Consider the following 7,778-nt stretch of genomic DNA (forward strand, 5'->3'; position numbering starts at 1 on the left):
CCTAACCCTAACCCTAACCCTAACCCTAACCCTAACCCTAACCCTAACCCTAACCCTAACCCTAACCCTAACCCTAACCCTAACCCTAACCCTAACCCTAACCCTAACCCTAACCCTAACCCTAACCCTAACCCTAACCCTAACCCTAACCCTAACCCTAACCCTAACCCTAACCCTAACCCTAACCCTAACCCTAACCCTAACCCTAACCCTAACCCTAACCCTAACCCTAACCCTAACCCTAACCCTAACCCTAACCCTAACCCTAACCCTAACCCTAACCCTAACCCTAACCCTAACCCTAACCCTAACCCTAACCCTAACCCTAACCCTAACCCTAACCCTAACCCTAACCCTAACCCTAACCCTAACCCTAACCCTAACCCTAACCCTAACCCTAACCCTAACCCTAACCCTAACCCTAACCCTAACCCTAATGCAACTCCAAAATATCACATTCAAGCCTATTTAACAGTTTGTATTTTTTACTACCAGGCAAAAATACCATAAAAACAAGACATAGTCAGTATATATCCAAAAAAATCCTTTACATGCTCCAATACATATTATGTGCATACAGCAAAATTACAAAATCTCATAACCACAGTAAACATAGGAAAACATGCTATACAACAAAGAATCCACAAAAATTAAAAAAAAAAAGCCCAATATTGCTCATATAGAACACACAACTAAAATCCAGGAAAGCACAGACCTCAGCCAGCACAGGAAGGAACTCCACTCCAAACCTGAAACACAAAGAGAAAAAAATAAATGCCAAAGTAACAATATATCACAAGCCCTTATCTACAAGCAAACTTCAACTTTGGAAAGCCAAAATCCAATACCCGCGCTGAAATCAGCGCAACAGACAGACCGGCCAAAAATCGGCACGAGTCTCAGAGTGGCCGGGAAGGAGCGCAAAAGGCCTCCATCCGACGGCCGTGCGTCGGTTACGGGGTTGGGTTAGCCCTGCGCTAGAAACAAACAAAGCAAAGCTAACCCAACCCCGTAAGCAAGGCCAAGCTATACTCCAATTTGGAAAGCCAAAATCCAATACCCGCGCTGAAATCAGCGCAACAGACAGACCGGCCAAAAATCGGCACGAGTCTCAGAGTGGCCGGGAAGGAGCGCAAAAGGCCTCCATCCAACGGCCGTGCATCGGTTACGGGGTTGGGTTAGCCCTGCGCTAGAAACAAACAAAGCAAAGCTAACCCAACCCCATAAGCGAGGCCAAGCTATACTCCAATTTGGAAAGCCAAAATCCAATACTCGCACTGAAATCAGCGCAACAGACAGACCGGCCACAAATGGGCACGAGTCTCAGAGTGGCCGGCAAGGAGCGCAAAAGGCCTCCATCCGACGGCCGTGCGTCGGTTACGGGGTTGGGTTAGCCCTGCGCTAGAAACAAACAAAGCAAAGCTAACCCAACCCCGTAAGCAAGGCCAAGCTATACTCCAATTTGGAAAGCCAAAATCCAATACCCGCGCTGAAATCAGCGCAACAGTCAGACCCGCCACAAATGGGCACGAGTCTCAGAGTGGCCGGGAAGGAGCGCAAAAGGCCTCCATCCGACGGCCGTGCGTCGGTTACGGGGTTGGGTTAGCCCTGCGCTAGAAACAAACAAAGCAAAGCTAACCCAACCCCGTAAGCAAGGCCAAGCTATACTCCAATTTGGAAAGCCAAAATCCAATACCCGCGCTGAAATCAGCGCAACAGTCAGACCCGCCACAAATGGGCACGAGTCTCAGAGTGGCCGGGAAGGAGCGCAAAAGGCCTCCATCCGACGGCCGTGCGTCGGTTACGGGGTTGGGTTAGCCCTGCGCTAGAAACAAACAAAGCAAAGCTAACCCAACCCTGTAAGCGAGGCCAAGCTAAACTCCAATTTGGAAAGCCAAAATCCAATACCCGCGCTGAAATCAGCGCAACACTCAGACCCGCCACAAATGGGCACGAGTCTCAGAGTGGCCGGGAAGGAGCGCAAAAGGCCTCCATCCGACGGCCGTGCGTCGGTTACGGGGTTGGGTTAGCCCTGCGCTAGAAACAAACAAAGCAAAGCTAACCCAACCCCGTAAGCGAGGCCAAGCTATACTCCAATTTGGAAAGCCAAAATCCAATACCCGTGCTGAAGTCAGTGCAATGACCACCCTGGCCAAAAATCAGCACTCGTCTAGGATTATTACTCAAAAAAAGCAGAACATGTCAGCATCCAATCCCAGAGCTGAAATTACAAAATACAGTCAACATGACTCTACATGGCACTTGAAGCCGCACTTAACATCTGTGAAAAGGAAAGGCTACTAGGGGTATGAGTTAATGCTCAGCTGAACAAGAGCTAAGAATGGGCCCAGGTGGCAAAAGGGGCCAAAGGCATCCTGGCGAGCATGGCAAACACTGGGGCCATCAGGAGCAGGGAGGTAATAACTTGCTGTGCTCACCACTGGTGAGACTGCACCTGTACTGCTCTGTTCAGTCTCAGGCCACCCACTGCAACAAACACGTGTGACCTTGAACACCTCCTAATGACAGCAACAAAACTTGTGATGGGTCAGAAGTACAAGCCTTATGAGAAGCATCTGAAAGACATACGGTAATTCAGTCCTGAGAACAGGACTCCAACAAAGAACTTCATTGCACTCCACAACAGACTGCACAGATGTTGTGAGCAGAAGCTGTTTGGCCTCTTCACACAAGCAATGAACAAGACCTGAGGAAATACCACAAATCCTACCAGAGTGCATTTAAAATACACAGAAGGAAAAACTCCTGTCAAAGCCGGGTCAAGGGCTGCAATGCCCTGCCGAGCTAAGTGCTGGAGTCACTGTCCCTGGCACTGTTTGAGAGGCATCGGCATGAGGAGATAGGAGAAATGGGTTAGCAGCCTGTGGTAGCAACAGAAATGGAAAGACGGGTGAAGTAAAGGATCTTGCAGACCCCTTCCAGCTCTGTGATTCTATGATTCGATGACACAACACCACAAGCAACACAAAGGCTTTAGCACGTTTATTGACCATGCTCTCTGGAAGAAAATGGCAACTACACACTACAAAAGCTCCACACTTCACTATATAAATGGAAGTGATACAACCAAGTGTTAAGAGTACAGATGAAACAACTGAAATGCAGCTACTGTCCAAAACCAACACCTATTAACATGGATTCAAAGCACAAACAGGACTGAAGACCTATGACAACACAAGAAAAAACACACAAGCTAAGACAAGATGCTACGGCATAATCAAAACAAGCAACAAGTCACACAACAGCAAGAAGTTCATGCACAATAACAAAGACAAGTAGCATCACCACACACACGCACAAAGACCAAACAGCCAATGCTCCAAAAAAGCCCACAGCTACACTACACGACACAACAATTGAAGATGAGCAACTCAAAGAATAGAAAAATATTGTTACACAAATCACAGCAAGAAAAACATGACCAAAAAAAAAGACAATAACGTGAGGAAGAAGGAAGACTGATAGCAAAGGCAGTAAAGCCACAGATCCAGAAACTGTTTCAACAACTGGGACTGACACCCACACATAAACAGATTACACATGTGTTAGTAAAAAAACTTACTGAGTCCATCAAGAAACCTAGAACACCGTTACAAATCCACACATGCTAACAACAAAAGCTGAAGGTAACCCCAAAGAAGACAAGACAGACAGCCAAGTCCAACAAACAGATGCAACAATTCAAGTGATGATTATTTCAAGTAAAATTTTCACTACTCATTCTACAACACCTTCTAAGCATACAGCTGTTCATAAGAACCAAATCTACTGAACCTTTAAGATTACACTGCAGACTTGGTTCAATAATCAGAACAGCACCTAGCATTACAAATAGCATAACCCTTCAAGATCAACAACAATTAAATGTAAAGAAAAGCAATTAGAATGACATTCACAACAATTACATATAAGTCAAAGTCACATCCCCAACGCATCCGATCCCAGCTTTTCAAATTAGTTTGTGTTTGCTAACAGTAACACAGAAAACAAAGGCAACAACCACAGAAGACAAAGCCCTGCATGAAAACAGAGACAGAAACAGACACAGCTAATTGCATAACAACACACACACAAGATAAACGCAATAGAAAGACAAGCGAGCAAAAAGTCAAAGACAAGGCCAAAAGAAACTGCTAGCAGAAAGAAAAGAGCAAGGTGCAGAAACAGCAAAGACCAACACAATTCACACAAATAAATAAACCAAGGCAAAGGAAAACCAAAACAGAATAGAAAACAAAGACAAAAAAACACCATGGGAGATCAAAAACCAAGCTAAGAACATGGCGTAACAAACACAAACAAAAAGCAATTACCAAACACAGAAAAACCAGTAAAAAAGCAAAACCACAGAACACTAAAACTGGCAAAAAACCCAACAAGAACAGAAAAAAAAAAAACCCAAGAGCCAAAATTAATGAGGTCACCTAGACCAAACAGAAGAAATTCTGAAAACAAATCTTCCCCAAAAAGCTAAAACAAACACAAAAGCCACTATAAGCAAACCCATAGCTAAAAACCAAAAAGAAGCCCACAAAAGCCTACAAGTAAAAATGGACAAAAGACACAGTAAAAAAAAAAACCCAAGCAATCACACACACACCACCACCATCACATGCAAGAAACAACTATAACAGCCATACAAAGCAAATGCAAAAAGAACAAACCCCACCAACCACAAAAATCCCATCCAAGTAAAGTTACTGCACGGGCACAAACACAACACCAAGACAAAACGCCAATAAAACTTGAAACAAAACCAAAGAAAAGCCCCACAAAGAAGAAAAAACACAAAAGCCAGTGCAACAATGAAGCTAACACACAGGAAAAGCAAAGGCAAAAGCACAAGGAACCCAAAAATAAGAAGCACTCAAAGAAAGCAAAAAAATACATCCAAAGAGCAAGGAAAGCAGCCACAGAAAGTTAACGCAAAAGCAAAAACAAGGCCCACAAAACACGAAGGTCATGACTAAAACAAGCAAAAAAAAAAAAAAACAAAAAAACACACCAAGGAGAAACTAAATCAAAGGCAAAGCCAAAAGCAAAACACTTAACAGAACAAAATATAAACACAACACAAACAGCATGACAAAACAAATGGAAGCAACTAACACTGAGAGGAAACAAATCACAAACAGCGCAGAAAAAAGTGGGGGCGGCGGGGGGGGGGGGGGAACAAACCACAAAACACACCGGAGAACAAAATCTAGAAGTAATCCAACAAATACTAAAAGGGTAACTAAAAGGGGAAAGACACAAAGAAAGGACCCACAAAAATCAAAAACCAGCAAAACACCTGCAGAAGGCAAAAACCAAAGCACCCCCAAAAAACAAACAAAAAAAAACTAACAAAGCACAACAGAAACCCAACAGAGAAGTACAGGTGACACAGAGTAGAACACCAAAGGGAACCCAAAACAAATGCGAAAACAATCACAATGCACAGTACAGCATGAAACCAAACTGAACGCAAAACCCAGGGAAAAAGAGGCCAAATAAAGAAAACCAAAACCAAATGCAAAGGCAAACCAAACATGCAGCAGAAGCAAAGAACAACCAAAACATAAGAAAAAACACTCACACAGTGCTAAAACAAACTCAGAACACCGCCAAAGAGTAACAAAATCCAACAGAGGCAAAGAAAACACCCAGGAAAAACTGAACCAAAAGGTAAAGGACAACACACAAGGAAATCCAGAGCTAACACAAAGGAGAAAACAGAAACACCCACAGAATACAAAAGCAAAGGTGAATGATACTAGAACTGAAACACAAAAGCAAAGACGACAAAACCAAAAAAAAAAAAAAAAAAAAAGACCCAAACAAAACTAAAACAAACGCTAATAAAAAGGCAACCAAAACTGCCACAGAAAGCCAATACAAAGGTAAAGGGAACAGGAACAAAAATTCAGGAAGAAAACAAACAGAAAGAGAGCAAAACCTGTAAACAACCCCAAAACACAACAATTCCAGGAAATGCTTAACAAGGCCACAGTAGCCAACAGGAAAAAACTCAAGTACAGACAATGCACTTAGCTATTAGGATGACCACCTTCAACTCAAAGTAAGCACTTCAGCCTCTCAAGGACAAGAACCCTTCTGTTTCTTCCCACATACCTGAAGAACTGTAAACTTCACAGTGTGCTTCTTAACCCCCACAGGAATGCCACACTTCTGAATGACGGTCTGTCCAACACAGAAAATGTTAAGAACTGAACCCAGCACATATAAGCTTGCCCCTCTTCCACAAATACGCCCTGTACAGCTCCAATCTGAAAACAACATCCCTACTTCCAAGCCCAAAAAGCTGCTGACTACTCAACTCACTGCAGGGATGCAGACAACAATCAAGACATGTTGCTGATCTATATCAACTCAAACAACAGCCTTATGTCTACTTAAAAACAATTGCCCCCCTCTTGCAAAGGAAACGAGCACATCACAAACCTCTGGCAACACCTACCTCACAAACTCCAGTTTGCAACGCACCTGCTGAAACTACAAACCAACAGACAGCACTCCCGCTTCACCTGACAAACTGAAGAATGCCATGCTGCCACAGAGAACAAGATACCCTGGAAAGAAAGAAAATAGGAAAAACAGTCAGAGTAAAATAGCAGCAATCAATCAATCAATCAAACAGTACAAAGTGAGAAGTGCAAGCACCAAAAACCACACCAGCGTGCAAAAAGCCCAGTGCATCAAGACTCCACAACACAACATAATACACAAATTAGGAGAAACATCACAACAGCTACTAAAGACTCATATTCTGAGGCTATTAAGAAACTCACCTGAGCGCTATAGCAGCCGCTCCCAGGGAGCTGCTCCAGCAAAGTCCCGCGGGGCAACCCCGGCAGGGACCGCCCCGGCAGGGACCGCCCCGGCAGGGACCGCCCCGGCAACGAAGCGAAAAAAGGGGAATCCAAAGCAACCCTACCTGACACCGGAGGAGGGCTCCGCACCATCCGCAGCCGACGGGAGCTGCCGACAGACTGACCTCCCTCGGCTGAAACACGGCTTTTGAATGCGGGTGGAGGGGCGGGGCCAATGACGTCACAAACGGAAGGCGGGGCGAAAGGGCGGCCGGGGGCGGGGCCAGCGTACTGAGACGATCGCCATACGGGACTCGGCGATACGGTTTAAAGGGGCCAAACACTGAGACAACAGCAGGCAGAGGACCGACAGCGGGGTGAAGCACTGACGGCGACGGGGGGGGGGGTCGTCGACTGCCGGGGGGGTGGAAGCGAGGGGAGCTGCAGCAACAGCTACGGGTGCAACGGCAAGAATGCCGACAGCAACACTGCGAAGACGGCAGCGGGGTGGTGGAGGCAGAGGGACAGCAGAGGGGAGGTGGCTGCACGGCTGGAGGGCAGCAAAGGACTGAGGACCCACAAGGACGATTGACAGCCAATGCCAACAGGGGCAGGGGACCGTGCCAGGACTTTCAAAAGACACGATGGAAAAACTGTCGGTCAACCCCACCACAACTTGCCACTGTGAACAACACCAATGCCAAAGCTCTGTGGTGTATTCCAAGCACAAAACAAAACTCCTACACATGTCCACTGCCTTCAAAGATCTAAAATACTGGCATTATACTCTAGGATATCCCAAACACTGCCATAAACACTCAGTACTCTCTACAGACATAACAACAACACCAGGTTCAGCAAGCATTGGCTGCCAGACTGCAAAACACTCGCAGACCTGCTCATTATAGTCCATGGCACATAAAGCCCACACACTATGCTGAATAT

General features: G+C 45.4%; 1 long non-coding RNA gene across 1 annotated transcript; it reads right to left on the reverse strand.

Annotated features, from left to right (window-relative positions):
* Nucleotides 1-435: 435 nt before the first annotated feature.
* Nucleotides 436-7,015, reverse strand: LOC101750589. The gene is made up of 4 exons (XR_003077290.3): nucleotides 6,959-7,015; nucleotides 6,482-6,593; nucleotides 6,136-6,204; nucleotides 436-749 (listed from the first exon to the last, which is right to left on the reverse strand). It is a non-coding gene; the product is annotated as an uncharacterized LOC101750589 (long non-coding RNA).
* Nucleotides 7,016-7,778: the final 763 nt, after the last annotated feature.

Source organism: Gallus gallus, unplaced genomic scaffold (assembly GCF_016699485.2).
Source record: "Gallus gallus isolate bGalGal1 unplaced genomic scaffold, bGalGal1.mat.broiler.GRCg7b scaffold_88, whole genome shotgun sequence".
NCBI lineage: Eukaryota > Metazoa > Chordata > Aves > Galliformes > Phasianidae > Gallus > Gallus gallus.